This window comes from Lissotriton helveticus, chromosome 6, assembly GCF_964261635.1.
Source record: "Lissotriton helveticus chromosome 6, aLisHel1.1, whole genome shotgun sequence".
Taxonomy (NCBI): domain Eukaryota; kingdom Metazoa; phylum Chordata; class Amphibia; order Caudata; family Salamandridae; genus Lissotriton; species Lissotriton helveticus.
In genome coordinates this window covers 1,212,543,399-1,212,562,123 of record NC_136067.1, presented here as the reverse complement: position 1 = coordinate 1,212,562,123, position 18,725 = coordinate 1,212,543,399, and positions in this window count along the sequence as shown.

The following is an 18,725-nucleotide window of genomic DNA, read 5'->3' as shown; positions in this document are numbered from 1 at the left end:
ACACATCTCCTGTCAGCGTGTAGCAGAACAGGTGCATCGACTCGGTTGCGGGAGTAATATTGGCGCATCGGACCCAGTGCTTTCCTCCAGAGACCACTGCATCGTACAGTGTATTGCTGCTGCTGCAGCTTGGAGAGATCGATTCATCCCCTCAACTGAATGGCAGAGTCTGGCGCATCGCTCAGTGCCTCCCAACATTGACACATCTCACTGTTGGTGACCAGGAGAGGTACTTTGTTCACTGGGGGCTGTGTGGGTCCATTGGAATCGGCCCGAACTTTGACTTTGACCCAGTCTAGCATGACTTAAAGTAACCCTTATAGCACCACTAGCTTCTAAGTGCTTCACTGCATTTATTCCTTTAAAATTAATTATCTCAACTTCTACACATTGAATTTTTGTTGTTTTGGTCTTGTTTTGTTCAGAACATAATAAGCTATTTTTTAAAAACCTGTGCGGAGTCTTTTTGTAGTATAGTCATTGTGTTACTGTGTGTGTTTTGCACAAGTGCTTTACACATTTATTTCATATTTTCATATTTCATTTACATTTGTATAGCGCATAAATCACCCGAAGGTCTCAGAGCGCTTGCAGAGAAAACCTCCTAGCAGAGACCCAGGCAGGGCAAAGGCATGTCTAGAAGAGCCATGTTTTTAGCTGTCTGCGGAATCTCAGGTAGTCGGGTTCCTTCCTAATCTGGAGGGGCAGGGAGTTCCAGGCTTCAGGAGCTGTTTTGCTGAAAGCCCTGTCACCGTTTCTGGCCGTACGTACCCATGGGACACTTAGAAGAGACTTGCTGGATGATCTAAGCGTTCTCACAGTGTGGTAGACCTTAAGCTTTTGTTCTAGGTATGCCGGGCCATGCCCATTGATGGATTTATGGACGAGGCAACATAGTTTGAATTTAATGCGTTTTTGTATCGGGAGCCAGTGCAAGGTTTTTAAGCAGGGTAGTGAAGGGGTGCGGGAGGGAAGGTCGAGCACCGGCCTTGCAGCAGTATTCTGTAAAACCTGTAGGCGGGCCAGCAGGGTGGTATTTGTTGAGGACAAAAGTGCGTTCCCATAATCAATCCTACTGACAATGAGTCCCTGAACTAATGGCATACGAGCTGAGAGGGGAAGCCACTTAAAGATTTTCCTCAGACTGCGCATGAGGCCATAGCTGGTGCCTACTACTTTGCTAATATGATCAGACATGGACAGCTTATTGTCGATTGTTACCTCAAGATTGCTCACTGAGGATTTAGGTGAGGGGCATAAGCCAAGGTAAGCTGGCCACCAATCATCGGACCAGATTTTATCGGCCTTTCCAAACAGCAGGACCACCGTCTTTCCCGCATTCATCATTAGAAAGTTCCTGGTCATCCAGTTATGAATGTCTACCATGCAGTTTTTAAACCTCAGTTTAGTTACGTCAGGGTTCTGATTAATTGTGATCAATATTTGGGTGTCGTCCGCGTAGGACACGGTCCCAAAACCGTGTGCTCGAATGACATTTGCGAGAGGGGACACATACAAGTTAAAGAGCGTAGGGCTCAGTATGGACCCCTGAGGGACGCCCTTATCGTTGTCATAGAAGTTGGAGGAGTGCGCACCAACTTGGACCTTGGACCGTCTGTTAGTCAGATAGCTTTTTATCCAGCATAGTGCAGAGCCCTCGACACCAATCTCAGCAAGACGTTCTAGAAGAATGAGATGCAAGATGGTGTCGAAGGCAGCAGACAGGTCGAGCAAGACCAGTATGGCAGACTGGTTGGAATCTAATGTCATTCTTATATTGTCCACAACTTCGAGCAGGGCAGTTTCGGTGCTATGGAATGCCCTGAAGCCTGACTGTGAGGGGTCAAGGAGCTTGTTAGTCTCCAGATGTATTTTGAGTTGTTTATTTGTTAGGGACTCCATAACCTTCCCAAACAGAGGAAGGAGTGAGATGGGCCGATAATTAGGGAGTGATTTAGGATCGGCTGAAGTTTTTTTAAAAATATGTCTTATTACGGCCTCCTTCCAATGTAATGGGACAGAGGAGTGTAGTAGGGACTGATTTAAAGTTTTCGCTAAGGCAGGGATCAGAACAGGAGCTTTTTTTGATAGAATTTGAGGAGAGGCAGGGTCTCCAGGGGCCCCAGACTTCATTTGGTGTAAGATTGCCTCAACCTGTGCTTCAGTGCATGGTGAGAATTCCCTTAGTGTGGGAATGCAATTGTTGGGGTCCCTGCAACTATTGGTGGGCGAGACTATTGTCTGACAAATGGGAGGTGACTGAGGAAAACGTTTATGGATTTCCTTGATTTTTTCGTGGAAGTATGCTGCCACAGAATCCACCCATTCTTTAGATTCGTTGAGTGGCTGTTGGCTGGCAGGGGGGTAAGTGAATTCTTTCACTATACTGTAGAGCTCTCTCTGTGAGTTGACTGCCTGAGATATCCTATTACCAAGGTATGCCTTCTTCGCCTCGGCGATTCCTTTCATATACTGCCTGTGTGCAGCTTTATACAGATCCCTATCACTCAGATCTTTAGTTTGGCGCCATTTCCTTTCTACTACTCTGACTGCGTGTTTAATTTGTTCCAGATCTGGCATAAACCAAGGTGAGTTTTTCTTAGGAGGTCTTGACACTCGAGCCGGGGCACTGCACTCTAACGCCAAAACTATTGCGGATTCCAGCTCCCTGGCAGCTATGTTAGGGTCAGTTTTGTCAGTGATCGCGGGAGGAGAAAAGTGCGCAGCAAAGGATTCTGAGGTGATCTTGTTCCATGGTCTGCTCAGTTTTACTTGAGTGGTTTTTCGGGCTTCGATCTGAGGACCCGTGATGTTAAATTTTATAACATAGTGATCAGTCCACAGGACTGGAGTAATCTGCATAATTTTGACTTTAGGGGAGTTCGTGCATATAAGATCTAATGCATGTCCCGCAATATGTGTTGGGCCTGTCGGGAGTAGGCTTAGCTGTAGGGCGTCGAAGCTCGTGATAAGATCAACAGTATGGGGTCAGGTTTGATCCAGATGATAATTTATGTCTCCTAATAATAGAAAATTCGCTGTTGCTAGAGCGTAGGGCGCTATTGCTTCGACGAGCTTCTCCACAAAGTGAGTTTTGGCACCTGGCGGTCTATAGATAAGAGCCACTTTCCATGACTCTTGATTTCCTATAGTCAAGGTGGCAATACACATTTCGCCCCAGCATTCTAAATAGGAGTCATTGGTGTGAAGCTTGATATTGGATTTATAAATTATTGCCGTTCCTCCTCCCTTCTTACCTGGGCGGTCAAGCCTATGTATTTTATAGGCGGGAGGTAAGGCAGCTGAGATGTCGGGTGAGGAGGACTCCTGTAGCCAGGTTTCTGTGATGAATAATACATCAGGACTATCCGAGTCCAGGAGTGCCCATATTTCCATGACGTGCTTAGGCACTGATCTAGCATTGCAGTACATGCAAAATAGATGAGGCTGTGGAGCGGGACGTTTTATCGCTGCCTTAATTCTCCTTTCTCTGGTGTTATTACAGGCATAGTGGGGTACAGTAGTGGTCTCCCTGGCTGTATTTAAGGAGTGGAGCTCCTGGTTAGTATAGCGGATGATGCCCATTGTAGGTGAGCAGCCCACGGGGGGTAGAGGGCTGGGGAGAGAAAAGAAGAAAAGAAATAGGAAAAAGAGAAAAAGGCAGGGTACCTGGCGTCTGGAGTCGGCCAGGAGCGGACGGGCACAGACGAGCTTGCCTTTGGCGTGCCGATGCGCGCGTCCGCTCGGCGCACTTAGTGATAAAGGGAAAGTGGGCGGGACCGCAACAATGGTAGGATAGCCCTAGAGCGCTGACCCTGCTTAATCCAGGAAGTGAGTCGCTCGTAGGGATGGTGTTGACCCCTCCGCTCAAACGGCACAGGCCGCGACGGATCAGGGACACCGAGGTACAGGTACACAAACATTGCCTCATTAGATCAGCTTGCATGCTCTGTGCTAAACTACCAGAGGGTGTGCACAGGTTATCTTTTAGTGTGTATATAGCTTACCCTGACTAGAGTGGTGATAGCCAGAAACCGGTCCTAGGATGCTTGATTCCGGTCCAGGAAAGATGTGGCTTGGCAGTTCAGGCTGGACTGTTCCCATGAGGCACAGGGTCAAGGCTGATTTGCATATGGCCATGTCTGAACTGGGGTGGTGTGGAGTGCAAAAAAAATATGGATTTAGGCCCAGATCTCTGTACTGGGGTGAATGGATGACATTGTTCTGCATTCTGTCCATCAACTGTTGGTTTTGCATTTGTCACCCCGAGTGGGATGGGTATGCTCAGACATGAGTCCCATGCTCTCCACACCACTGAAGTCAAGCTATCCTGGCTGAAGACGGCTGATAGCCAGAAACCGGTCCTAGGATGCTTGATTCCGGTCCAGAAAAGACATGGCTTGGCAGTTCGGGCTGGACTGTTCCCATGAGGCACAGGGTCAAGGCTGATTTGCATATGGCCATGTCTGAACTGGGGTGGTGTGGAGTGCAAAAAAACAATGGATTTAGGCCCAGATCTCTGTACTGGGGTGAATGTATGACATTGTTCTGCATTCTGTCCATCAACTGTTGGTTTTGCATTTGTCACCCCGAGTGGGATGGGTATCCTCAGACGTGAGTCCCATGCTCTCCACACCACTGGAGTCAAGCTATCCTGGCTGAAGACGGCTGATAGCCAGAAACCGGTCTTAGGATGCTTGATTCCGGTCCAGGAAAGACATGGCTTGGCAGTTCGGGCTGGACTGTTCCCATCAAGGCTGATTTGCATATGGCCATGTCTGAACTAGGGTGGTGTGGAGTGCAAAAAAACGATGGATTTAGGCCCAGATCTCTGTACTGGGGTGAATGTATGACATTGTTCTGCATTCTGTCCATCAACTGTTGGTTTTGCAGTAGAGTGGTGGTTCCTGCCTGGCCTGGGTGCATACCTCAGCCAAACAGGAATCCCAATTCTAACACTGGTGATCAGCATTGAGGATAGGACTTGTGTTTGTGTAATACCATATAGTAACTCACTGTTCATTAAAAATCTATGCTTAGACCAATTTGAGCTTTGCTTTATTCTCCCTAATCTGACATCTCTTGATGTTACCAAAGTCCTTTTACTCAAGTCCCATTTTTTCTGTAATGTCTGTGGTCCTAAATTGCAATTTGTAATTCAAACTTGCCAATCTGGAGGCATACACATTGGCCCAGCTCAAATGGTCCTGCCAGGAGAGAAGGGTGTTCCCTAAGGGGAGTGCCAAGAAGTCAGAGCTTCAGAAAGCCTTAAGAGCATGGGAAACCTCCCACCCAGAAGGAGAAGTGCATGAGGAGGTGGAATCTGAGTCTGAGGAAGGATCAGAGTGGGACTTTACAGAGGGTCTTGTCATGCAGCCTACGCGGGGAACATTTTTCTCCCAGGACTGGAAGTCCATTCTAGACCAGGCAGCAGTTTGTCCTCAAAGAATATCTCCCCAGAGGAGCTGGCAGACAGGAGGGAGGAGAGGAAACTAAAACTAAAGCTTGTCTAAATTAACAGGGATCAGGCCCTTACTAAAGTAGAGAAACAGCAAGCTCTAGAGAAGAAGTAGCTGGCCATGGAGGAAAGGAAGATGGCCCATGATCTTAGCATCAAAAAGCAGGATATTAGACCCTCAAAGTGGGGTCCAACAACAACAAAACTAGTAGCAGTATACATGCAGCGCCTTCACATGAGTCCAGAGTACATATTCCAAACAATATGGTGTCCAGTTATTGAGTGGCGGATGACATAGACCAGTTCTAACATACACAGACACTCTTATACCATCATACTTATTAGATAAAGGATAGCTGAGTGGCTGACACCAATTACAATGTGCATGTTCATCCATTGTACATGTTTGTGTGTGCTTATATGTTATCATTTATGTCCACTCTTTGTAGTGATTGGAGTCCTCACTAATGGTGAGAGAGTCCTCACTCCTCGAACAATGCCATCTAGGTTATGGATGACAGTTTTCTCCATGTTTTCCCTCTGTTTCTCTCTCTAACCACAGGTGTAATAAGGGCAAACCGAACCCGCAGGGTGTGTAAGTAGGTGATTTGCATAAATGTATGTACTTGTCCTACATACTATTACATGATTTGGCCACAATAAGTGGATTGTGCACATTGATATGGCAAACATCCCTTACATATGGAAGATAGGGATCTTAATTCATAGGTTCTGAGGAAAACCACAAGACCCGACTTGAGCCATGGTGGCTTAACATGTGGACCTCTCCCTTAGATACAGGAGATCACTAATCTGTCCCCATTTGCATTATTTTGTTTTCAACCTTGTCCGAGTACCCAAGAAAAGAATACATTGTATAGAGTGGACCTGAGACAATTTTTTATTCAGCACAGATCGCACCACAAATAACAAGTCAGAGCTCACTTCTTCAGAAAGTTGAGTCCATCCAGACACAATTGGTGTTCTATGTGAAGACTCGATGTTGGAGCATGCCACTATTTAATTCATTGAAAGAATCCAAAGGTTAGGAAGGTTAGGAAGGGTTTTGGTGGTTTAATTCCCCTGTGATTGTTTGTTTCTTATGGGAGATGAGAGAACCCACTCTGAATACTTCCGCCTCCCTTGATGGATAGGTTATGGTATGTACTAAGCCCAAAGGAGCTAACTGTCTGCAGCACTCAGGATGTGACTTCATATAGTAATCTCACAGTGTAATTTAAAGCTTGAATGTGTCTTTATTTCTCGCATAGCACACTCGTCTTTTGGAGTAATTACATCATGCATTAGTACTTCTAGCAAGATCACCAGTGGTGCCACGGTGGCCTCACCGGTCACTATAAACAAAGCATGATTATGCTTCACGTGATAACAACAAATATGTAGCATTGTGGGTGACAGACAGTATTTTCTTGTTCATAATATTCATAATGGTTGCTTCCAAGTGTGGTTTAGCATAATTAAGTTATAGTGGGGTGGCAGAAGAAAATAAAACAATATGGGACTCTTTTGCCAAGTAAACTTGAACTACCACGTCTGCTTCCCCCTAGAGTGGTACGCTATTACCCTCAAACCAGCGATCCTTTTCTTTATCATTATCAGGTGCTAACATTATCTAAATTCAATGAAATGCAATAGAAATGCAGTGCAAACTAGAAAAACTATATTTCAGTCTGCGTGCAAAGGACAATTTAATAATGTGTGCTCTGCACCAGAAAACGCAGGTAAAAGGAGGGTACGCTAGCATAAACGTTTGAGTGATATCACTTGGATCTATTTCGATGGCAACAGTTGTGAAGAACATTGGGGCATATTACCAACAACTAGCGATAATTTTTGTCTCTAACTTGTTTAGAGACAAAAATTATCACCGCACATCGGCGATTTTTATCGCAGATAAACCTTGCTATTAGCAAGGTTTATCGCAAATGCGATAAAAAACGGCCGCAATGCATGAATATCGCTGAAAAGTCAGCGATATTCATGCATTATCGAGCAAATGCTCTTAGCCATGTTATCCACCTCCCATTGGATAACATGGTGAAGAACTGCTCAGGGCAGGTGTTAGCTTTTGGAGATATTCGCGCTTAGCGCGAATATCTCCAAAAGTTGGTAATAGGAGATAGCGATGTTAGCGACTGTTTCCAGTCGCTAACATCTTGGCACGCCCACTTTGCATGTCATTAGTGATAAATATCACTGACATGCAAAGCGGGGCCCAAGATGGTCGCTATCTCCTATTAGCTGTCACTAACTGGTGTTAGCGACAGCTTGGTAATAGGGAGATAATTTTATCTCCGCTTTCTTGGCTTTTAAAGCCAAAAAAGCGGAGATAAACCCCTTGATAATATACCCCATTGTTTTCCAATTGTCCGTTTCATACAGTGCCCGAATTGCCAATTCCTTTGTGACCTATCTGAATTGAAAAACTGGTATTTTCCCATGAATTTTAGCATTAGCCAATGCAGTACTTTGTGATTTTCATAATATATTTCATAGCCATAAAAGTGTAAAATAATTCAATCATTCAATCATGCACATAGTTTGTCTACTTGAGTGGATTAGATTAGGCTTCTCCTACTTAGTTTGTTGAAAACTTTAGCAGAGACTACCTTTCTTTGATATCTGAATTATTGCTTATAGAAATCGGAGGAATCAAGTGCAAGCAGTAATATTTATCGTAGAAGGAATCAGAGATAATGTATTTGATTTTTTGGGCAGTTTTATATAGTATGAACTGGACCTAAAGGTGTCAGAGTGCTTTACATGAGCGCCTATTGCTTTACAGACGGACACATACATTTTTTGTTATAGAAGGGGAGATCGAGTGATTTGCCCAGAATCACAGGATGTTGAGCGTTCCTGCAAATATGACTCTGGCCAATGGCTTGTGGCACAAACGTTTAAGCGCATTTACAAATCTAGATTTTATTCAAAAGTTGGTAAAGATAATTGCAATGTGCCCTACAAAAGGTCTTTTCATTTGGCTGGTCTATATTATCTCTTGAGCTGTCTCAGAACTTAGGGGTATATTACCAACAACTAGCGATAATTTTTGTCTCTAACTTGTTTAGAGACAAAAATTATCGCCGCACATCGGCGATTTTTATCGCAGATAAACCTTGCTATTAGCAAGGTTTATCGCAAATGCGATAAAAAACGGCCGCAATGCATGAATATCGCTGAAAAGTCAGCGATATTCATGCATTATCGAGCAAATGCTCTTAGCCATGTTATCCACCTCCCATTGGATAACATGGTGAAGAACTGCTCAGGGCAGGTGTTAGCTTTTGGAGATATTCGCGCTTAGCGCGAATATCTCCAAAAGTTGGTAATAGGAGATAGCGATGTTAGCGACTGTTTCCAGTCGCTAACATCTTGGCACGCCCACTTTGCATGTCATTAGTGATAAATATCACTGACATGCAAAGCGGGGCCCAAGATGGTCGCTATCTCCTATTAGCTGTCACTAACTGGTGTTAGCGACAGCTTGGTAATAGGGAGATAATTTTATCTCCGCTTTCTTGGCTTTTAAAGCCATAAAAGCGGAGATAAACCCCTTGATAATATACCCCTTAATGAGCAAATGGTGGTCATATTTTCAAACAAGTCTCTTGATGGAGCACTTCTCACCATCTACCAAATCTGATATATTACTGAAATCTGTTCACTGTTACTTTGGCAGGTATATTTAAGGCTGCATGAATTGATAATATGGATCTAAAATTTTGGCAACTTGTTAGATCATGTTCAGGCTTTGGAATTACTACAATTAAGACACTATTTATGTCAACGAACAGTGTACCATTTTTCTATGTCTCATGAGAAATTGAAGCAAAAAGATGAGACGTAATCACGTCTATCAGAAACTTCCCTATTATTATATTTTGCAAGGCTTTATTGATTTCTTCTGAGATGGCGTCATACAGAGCGTTTTGATGTTTTGATTCTTTGGTATATTAATTTGTTCTAAAACCGATTATCAGAATACATCAAAAGTGAGAAATCTTTGATTTCCTCAAAAATATAACAGAGGCTATATTTTCCTTTTCAAAGTTAAAATCATATGTCCATAACTGCAGCTAATGTATTTAAAAGTTAGTTCTTTGTTAAACGTCTTGAAAAGGTCTTGGTTGTTCATAGACGTTTTCATCCACAGAGAAAATCTCTGCATTCATATAGATTTTGATGCTGGACATAAGATTGTGGTGAGTTGACAGAACCATTTGTTGAGATTCTCTGGGGATATTCTCAAGGACCGGCGATATCCTATCACAAACACCAGTTAGTATCAGTTTTTATATCGCTGCCTAACCCTAAAAACGATCGACATCTTAGCGTTGTATTACCAAGCCGTCGCTACATGGCAATAGTATCAGGGAACAATGGTGAAAACTGCCGCTAACATCAGCGAGATGGCGATAGGAAATCCGGCGTTAGTGGGTGATACCTACCGATATAGGCCCATTAGCGGAAAAAAAACTCACGTTAGTCACCCCAACGTGAGTTTTCTTTGTCTCAAATGGAAAAAATAGCCTATCAGTCAACCTCCAATATAAAATAGGCATAAAAGTCAATAAAATGCAGAATGGAGCAGCCAGGGCCAAGTGCAGCACACGTCAACAACCCCTGCAAGCCAGCCAACATCCAGGATGACCAGGATGAGAGCCTTGATGCCTCGCTGGACCTGCATCTGGAGCTTGGATGCCTCGCTGGACCTGCGCCTGGAGCCTGCATGGCCGGATGCCTGGATGCCTGGCTGGACCTGAGCCTGGAGCCTGAATGCCTCGCTGGACCTGCACCTGGAGCCTGGATTCCTCACTAGGCCTGCGCCTGGAGCCTGGATGCCTTGCTGGACCGGAGCCCGGAGCCTTGATGCCTCGCTGTACCTGCATCTGGAGCCTGGGTAATTTGATGAACCTGCGTCTGGAGCCTGAAGTGGGATGTGAAAGAGTGGGGAGTCGATGAGCCGTGGCGGTAGACATTGAGGCGAGACGATCGCCCGTACCTGATGGTAAACTCTGGCAGGTCGCATGGAGACACGTTGCTGACCGGTGTGAGAAGATTGCCTTGCGACCCTTGGAGCTGTAAATGGTAGAGACGCTCCTGCGCACCAACGTAGTGAGGTCCGCATCGCATACTACGATCCATCACTACACCAGGGTGCACAAAGGGGATTACCAATGCTGTGTGCCGTCTCCCTGCATCACAGGCCGCATGATGTTGGACTGGCCATATGCTGTCGAGGGTGAGGCCCCTGTGCTATTCCGAACTTGGGCGGGGTGAGCGCTGCACCTTCACGCCTAAGGGGGCCCTGCTGCATCAACTGCATTGGGAGGTCCACCAGCGGAATAGGCGGTGACTGCTGTACCCAGCCTAGTGAAATCACACCTGGCGGAGGCTCCTGCTGGCTGAGTCACAGATTTGGGGAGAGTGCAGTGGATTGCGCCACGGTGTCAATGTCCAGGTAAGGAGAAGGTGGGATGCGTAGCGCAGGAGGGTCGGGGTTGAGTCGCTCAGGCCTATCACACGTAGATGACGCAACCCCCAGTGGCGGCACTTCCGCAATGGTGGTAGAGCGTTGCCCCACTGCCTCAAGCAGTGCAGAAGAGGAACAAGCATCACATGAAGATAACTCAATCAATCAATCAGGGGAATTGTAAGCGTGCTATTCACCCATGACGGTCTGAAGGCACGGGGGGGGGTTACACAGATCTGTTATCCGAAGAGCCTGTCTTGAGGGTCTTCCTGATAGTGTTCAGGGAGGGGGCGTGTCTGATGTCTGCTGGTAGCTCGTTCCAGGTCTTAGCTGCAATGTGAGAGAAGGATTTTCCACCTGCTCTAGTTCTGTGGATGAGTAGGGTTTCGGCCAGTGCGAGGCTGGAAGATTGGAGGTTTCTTTTGGGTACGTGGAAGTTGAATCTGTCGTTGAGGTATTGGGGTCCGTTGTTGAATAGGCATTTGTCGGCGTGAGTGAGGACTTAGAAGGTGACTCCTTTCTCCACAGGGAGCCAGTGGAGTCTTTGTAGGTGTTGGCTGATGTGTTCGTGCTAGAGGATGCCGAGGACGAGTCTGGCGGCGGTATTCTGTAATATATGGAGTTTGCGGAGTAGGGTCTTGTTAATGCCGGAGCCGAGTTCAGTCTGCTGATGATGAGTGCATGGGTGACTGTCTTCCTCGACTCCACGGTGATCCATTTGAAGGTCTTGCGGAGGATGCAGAGGGTGTTGAAGCAGTTGGAAGTGACGACTTTGACCTGTCGGTTCATGGTGAGGGATGAGTCAAGTACAAAGCCAAGGTTTTTGGCATGGTCCTAGGGGGTAGGTGAGCTTCCGAGGGCGGTCACCACCAGGTGTTGTCCCATGCTGCAGGGGTAGTTCCAAGGACAAGGACTTATGTCTTCTTGGTTTTGAGCTCCAGGCAGGTGTTGGTCATCCAGACTGCGACGTCTTGCATATTCTTCTGGAAATTGAGTCTGGCGGTGGTGGGGTCTTTGGTGAGGATGAGATTGAGCTGGGTGTCATCAGCGTAGGATACGATGTTGAGGCCGTGTTGTCGGACGATGGTGGGGAGGGGGCCCATGTAAATGTTGAAGAGGGTCAGGCTCAGAGAGGACCCCTGTGGGACTCTGCAGGTGATTTACGTGGGATCGGAGAGGAAGGGTGGCAGCCTGATCCTTTAGCTTCTTCCGGTGAGGACTAATCGGATCAAGTCTAGGGTTGGTCCTTGGATGCTGGAGTTGTGTAGTCTGGCAACTAGTGTGCAGTGGGAGACGGTTTTGAAGGCCGCTGAAAGGTCAAGTAGGATGAGGCCTGCAGAGTGGCCTTGGTCCAGGAGGGTGTGGATGTCGTCTGTGGCAGTGAGTAGGGCCACAGGGTGTTTGTGCACAGAGCGCACGTTGATGAGGATGCATCTTAGGGTGTCGCCGGTGCAGGCGTCGACTGTGTTTGAGGTCAGGGTGGTGGTTAAGGGCTGGTGGCAGTGGAAGCAGGAGAACTGGCCGTGGTTCGTGTTTGGCGAGGCCTGTTGTCAGTCTCTGACATTTCTGGGGATGAGTGCATGGAGGGTGGCTGTGCTGTAGCAGTGGGTGGCTCGAGATCCAGGGCTCCTGGTGCTGGTCGACGTCGGGGAACAGACGGGCTTGCCATAGGCTCGCCAGCGGCGCGCCCGCTATGCGTGACTGTACAGTGACCGCCATTTAGTATGGGTGGAGGAGGAACGATCAGCTGGGAGGCGGGAACAGGCAAGGACAGAGTGGCGGGCCGCAGGGGCATCAGTGGTAGGAAGTGGGAAGCTCGGGCTCAGAGAAGCCAAAAAACTGATTCAAAAGAGAAAAACAAGGGATAACTGACTGATGTATGAAATGAAATGAAAGCAGGATTTGTATAGCGCATGGCTGCCCGAGAGCGTCCCAGCGCTGAGATTGCATATACAGCTGAGGGGAGGAAGAGGGGGGGGACAAGAGTAAAAGAAGGGAAAGGAGATTATTGTGGGAAGAGGTGCGTTTTGAGTAGTTTTCGGAACTTCATGTAGTTGGGTTCGGCCCGGAGCTGTGTTGGAAGCGCGTTCCAAAGAGTAGCGGCTGTGACCGAGAAGCGGCGTCCTCCAGTGCGGGCTTTCTTTGCTCTGTGGACCGTCGCCAGGTTCCTTTGAGAGGAGCGGAGGGGCCTATTGGGTTTGTAGGGGTAGATCATGGTCTTAAGCATTGGTGGCCCTAGGTTTTGCAGGGCCCTATGGGTGGTGCATAGGGCCTTGAATATGACTCTTTCTCGAATCGGCAGCCAATGGAGTGCCTTAAGTGCTGGTTTGGCAGAGAGTCTCCGGGGTGTTCCTGTCAGAATCCGAGCAGCGGCATTCTGTGTCCTTTGGAGAACATTAAAGGTAGCTTCTGGGGCTGCCAGGAAGAGGGCGTTACTATAGTCTAACCTCGATAGTATTAGTCCCTGTATCAGCAGTTTTTGAGATTGTGCGGGGAGCAAAGGGAGAATCTTCCTGGCTGAGCGGAGTAGGCCGACACAAGTGCCGGCAGTTTTTTTGGCCTGTGTCTTCATGGATAAATCCTGTTCTATCCAGAAGCCTAAGCTCTTGAGTTCCGTCTTAGGCTGAGGAAGGGGACCTAGGCAAGAGGGCCACATGGCGGACGGGAGAGGTGATAATTGGTGACCCAGCAACATGAGCTCGGTCTTGGAGCCATTGAGTTTCAGCCTTGAATTAGACATCCACTTGTAGATTCCCTCAAGGCAATCATGGAGGTTTTTTATTTTTTCACCTTCAAGGGAAAAAGACACAACCATTTGGGTGTCGTCGGCGTATGTTACAGCTGTTATCCCAAAGGGAATTACCACATCCTCCAGGGGGGCCATGTAGGTGTTAAATAGTGTGGGGCTCAATGAAGAGCCCTGTGGAACCCCACACTGGAGGTGGAATGGGTCTGATCTTATATTCCCTTCACAGACCTGGAAGGTTCTGTCCTTCAGGAACGATGAAAGCCAGCTGAGTGCCTTGTCTCTCACTCCCAGGTTGAGTAGTCGCTGGATCAGGATCTTATGGTCCACCGTGTCAAATGCAGCGCTTAGATCCAGGAGGATCAGTAACACCGATCCCCCTGAATCCAAGATGCATCTGGCTTCCTCGACTACCTTTACCAGGGCGGTCTCTGTCCCCTGCCCGGGGCGAAAACCTGTTTGTGATGGGCGTAGGAGATTATTACTTTCAAGAAAGTTAGATAGTTGCTGGTTAACTATCTAACTTTCTTGAAAGTAATAATCTCCTAGGCTATGTATCCTCAGGGGGTGGGAGGGTGGGTAGGACTGCTCCAAACACGAAGCAGGCCATAGGCGGATTGGCATGCCCCCTTTGGTGCGCAATGACTGTTTGGCCGGCCCACTCAGTCCGCCCAAAGCCGTCATGCGCACTTCCCTGTTCGCAATGCAGGCTGCGTTACAGCCTTCATGGAGATCATGCCCACCCCTCCGGCCCCTGGCTGCATGACTTGCCCCGTTGCCAATTACCAATCCCACAGCTGCATTGAAACGTTGTCATTGACTCAAGGGAGGGTCCTGGCTGCCTTCTTTTCATTGTTTACCACCTCACAGCTGTCCAGCCCCCCCAGCACTTCTCGATGGCAGTTGCTGTGAGTCCATGCACAGTAGGCGTACCACTCATGTGCCTTTGGCACATACGTAGTTGCGACACAGGCCATAACATTGCATTCCATTCCAATGTATACTAATATGAGGCACATTGCAACAGTAGTGTAGGGGTTGCATAGCGGAGACATTAATATCACTATTCAAACTTTAGTGAGTGCAACCCAAAACTAACCTTTGCACCCCAAACCCAACTGTGAACCCTGGAATTCCTTTTTGAGCCCCCATGACACACCCAAACATCAAATTTGACCCCAAATGCACACCCCAATTTCCATATTTTACCTCAAAACACACCCCAATTTCCATAATTTACCCAAAACACACCCCAATTTCCATATTTTACATCTGAAACCCATACCCACCAGAAAAATTTTAAATTACCCCATTACTGGCCTCGCAATGCATTGTAATCAAATGCGATTTAAAGGCACCTGCGTTGTCGGAGTTGCGTTGTTAACGATGTACTGCCTGCATTGTACCGGTCGTCTCCCATGCCAAAGGCAACCCTTAGGCTACGCCGTTTGCGTCCGTCTGCCCCTGGACTGCGCTCAGCACCAAGGAGCCTTCCTCTTCCGTTGCTACAACGCCAGCACGCTCCTCGCCATCAACGCGGGACGCCACCTCGCCTGCCAAGACCAACCTCTGCTCCGGACCGGAAATCGCCATCGCCATCACTGACGGTTGCAGTATCACCCGCAAGGAGCACTCCAACCATCAAGGAGGAGGCATTGCCATCACCTACAGAAGCACACTTTGACTGATCACGCACTTAAATGCCCCATGGGTGACCATGGACCACCTCAATTCTCATATCCGGACCAAGCCCAAGCATATCCTCTGCAGCACCCTCTTGTGCACCCTCTTGTGCAGGCCCCCCAGGCCATGGCACCCCATTCTCCAATTCCATTGTAGACCTCATTGCACCCCAGGGTCTCCCATCCACCAAAGACATCCTATTCGGTGAACTCAAGTTCCACCTGGACAACCCCAGTAACCAAGACACCACCCCCTCCTGGGGAAGGTCACCTACATCAGACACAAGCAACAAGTCACCTCAACAGCCACATAGCTAGACACCTGGTCGAGCACGTCACCTTCACCAGCGGGAACTTCAACTACAGCCACAACACTGGACTCTCCTGGACCGACCATCATTGGTAATATGCCCACCGGACTCCATTGCCATCATCGCCCCCCTCGCAGATGGATCAAGGACACCTGAAGAATGTCTTGTCAACTCCCTCCGCACCGACACTCCACAAATGCTTCAAAACAATGACACCGCCGCGCGCAACCACCACCGATGGATCTCCAACAGCAGCGGCACCCCACATGAACAGCACTGCATCAGTACCATCTGCCTGCCTTATGGTAGGCTGAGCGTGACGCAGAGCGACAGGGATAGGCTGGCCCCATGCATTGCTGGAGTTGCGTCATGCTTGTGACACGACTGCAGCAATGCGTGACTTTAGCGCAGACAGGATTCCTGACATAGCTTTCATTACTTGCGTCATGGAGCGCTGTCCATTTAATACAGTGCATCCATGCTGTTCGAAGAAGGGCATAGTGGGAAGTGTTGCAACGCTGTCTTGTCACAGTGCTGCAACACTTTTCATGACTGGGGCCCAGGAATGCGAACTATCTTATTGATGGTGCGCATTCCTGCACTGTAGTTTTGTTACAGGGTAGTAACGGCAGGCCAGTAGTTGCATTTTGAATGGACTTCCATGGGTGGCATAATGCATGCTTCAGCCCACCTGGGACCTCTGGGGTACCTATGCCCTGGGTACCTTAGTTTCATATACTAGGGACTATAAGAGTACCCCGGTATCCAATCTAGGATATACCTAATTACTGACCACAACAATAAAGGGAGAAAGCAGAGATACTGGGGTCCTCCTGATCAACAGGATCCCAGTCAGACTAATCAAAAACAGCTTAGCTCCAGGCAGAAAGTGGGGTAACCATAAAAGGAGATCCTATTTTCCTACAATCTTCACCTAGTGATAGCTTAAACTATATCATAAAATATTGTCAATGAGTCATTCAACCAACCACCAACGCATATGGCTCTTATAAATATATATATATATATATATATATATATATATATATATATATATATATATATATATATATATATATATATATATATATATATTACCTACTGGCAGTCGCCAGTAGGTAGTTATAGTTAGGATTGTTTTCCATAGGAAATCCGCAACATTCTATTGAGAATAACTTTGGCGCCGGTGGACGAATCTTCGCGAATTTCTCAAAGAAGATGGCCCGCTCCGCTCTGCTCCTTCCCTGAAAGATTGGGGGGGATTCGTGAAGCGGGGCCGAGATATTTGGGGGGTCCCAAAACGTGTTTTCACCATGTTAATTTCCATAGGGCGGTTGGACTCACTTTTAGCCCGAACGGCTGAATGGATTCCCACCAAACTTGGCAAAATTGTAGGGACTGGTAGCCTGATGTGCCTTTGCTATGTGTGAAGATATGTGCTCCAGTGGATTTTGGGTAACTATAAGCTCGCCCCGGTACGCGCACCGGGGTGCGTACCAGCGCGTAACGCGAGTTTGCGAGCGGAAAGATGATTGGCTTTCGGGTGTCTGTCAACATTCCAAACAGTCTGGAGCGGCCGCCATCTTGTGTCTCGGTAGGATCGAGACACAAGAGGTGGCAAAAACAAAGGGGGAAATGACCAAAAGGGGGCAGGGTAGACCCCCCCTGACCCCATAGGTTTGATGTGGGGGCCATAAAAGGGCTTCGCGGGGCAAAAAAAATTAATTATAATTCTCGATTTTCGCGGGGGGAGCGCCCGGTACGCGCACCAGGGAGTGTACCGGGGAGCGTACCATGGGGACAACCAAGTGAAACAGTAAAATAATAATTTAAAGTGCTTAGAGGTAGGGTAGCTCTGAATAGAGTTGTTGTGTTGTATGGGTGATTTAAGTACCAACATGTAGGTACCAATGCAGAGTCTTAAATTCAATGTACACCTTCTTTTCTGTAGATATCTTGCATGTTGTTACAGAAGTTATGTAACAACATGCTCCCTTATGATGTTTTAAAATTGCACAGTATACTGTAAGTCTCACTTTATATTATAATCATTTTGGTACTACTTCATGAATTACATATAAAAATGAATAATGTCTCAAACAATTTTTAATTATTAAATAAAAATTTATTGGTTAGAATTTTCATAGTTTAATAAAACTTCCAGCATCAGATGATCTAGAATCTCCTCAAAATTGCATGATTCAATTTCTTGTGAATAGTCAATAAATTGTTGGTCCAGAGACTCATCCATAAAATCCTTGTCAATATAATCTTCAAGAACAATCTCTTCATCAGTAATTTCGAAAGAAATATTGTTGATTTCTTGTTCTCCTTCCCTTTTCTTGCTGTAAATTGCATAAAAAATAACTATATCAGTAGGGTTAGGGCACTGTTGGGTTAAAGTTCAGACAGGTACTTCTGAGTTTTTAACAGTGAAGTTATCTTTGGGCAGTGTATGGTATCAGGCAGGTAGTAGAAATATAAAAAAGTGTATGTGAAGAAGCCTAAGTAAATTCATAATTATACCAGAGAAGCCTAACTCAATCTATAACTATAACAGAGAAGTCTATCTTAATCTATAACTATAACAGAGGGACAGTAAATAACTATCAGAAAACGTTTTTACAAATTAACTTAAAGTGCACAATATAGTTCCCCTTACAAATTAACAACTTACCTTTCAGAAAACAGTTGAAGATTTCAGAGAAAATCCTTAATAAATGTACCTCAGGTAGTAGTAGTCAAAATGGCCGTGTTTCCCTCTCATTTTTCATATATATTCATGTACATAACCAATCAAATGTCACCACACAAAAATACAAAACGAAAGCAACATTTTAATTGGTTGTAAATTCTAACACTTCATATGTGTTTTTGTCATGTAATTTACCTAAGGATAATTAGACAGGGCTACAGCCCAAATGGCTCAATGGTATTCCATCAAATTTGGGAAAATGGTAGGGACTGGTATGTAGTAGGACCTATTCTATATTTGGTGAAAGTCTCTTCAGTGGTTTTCATGTAAATTAAT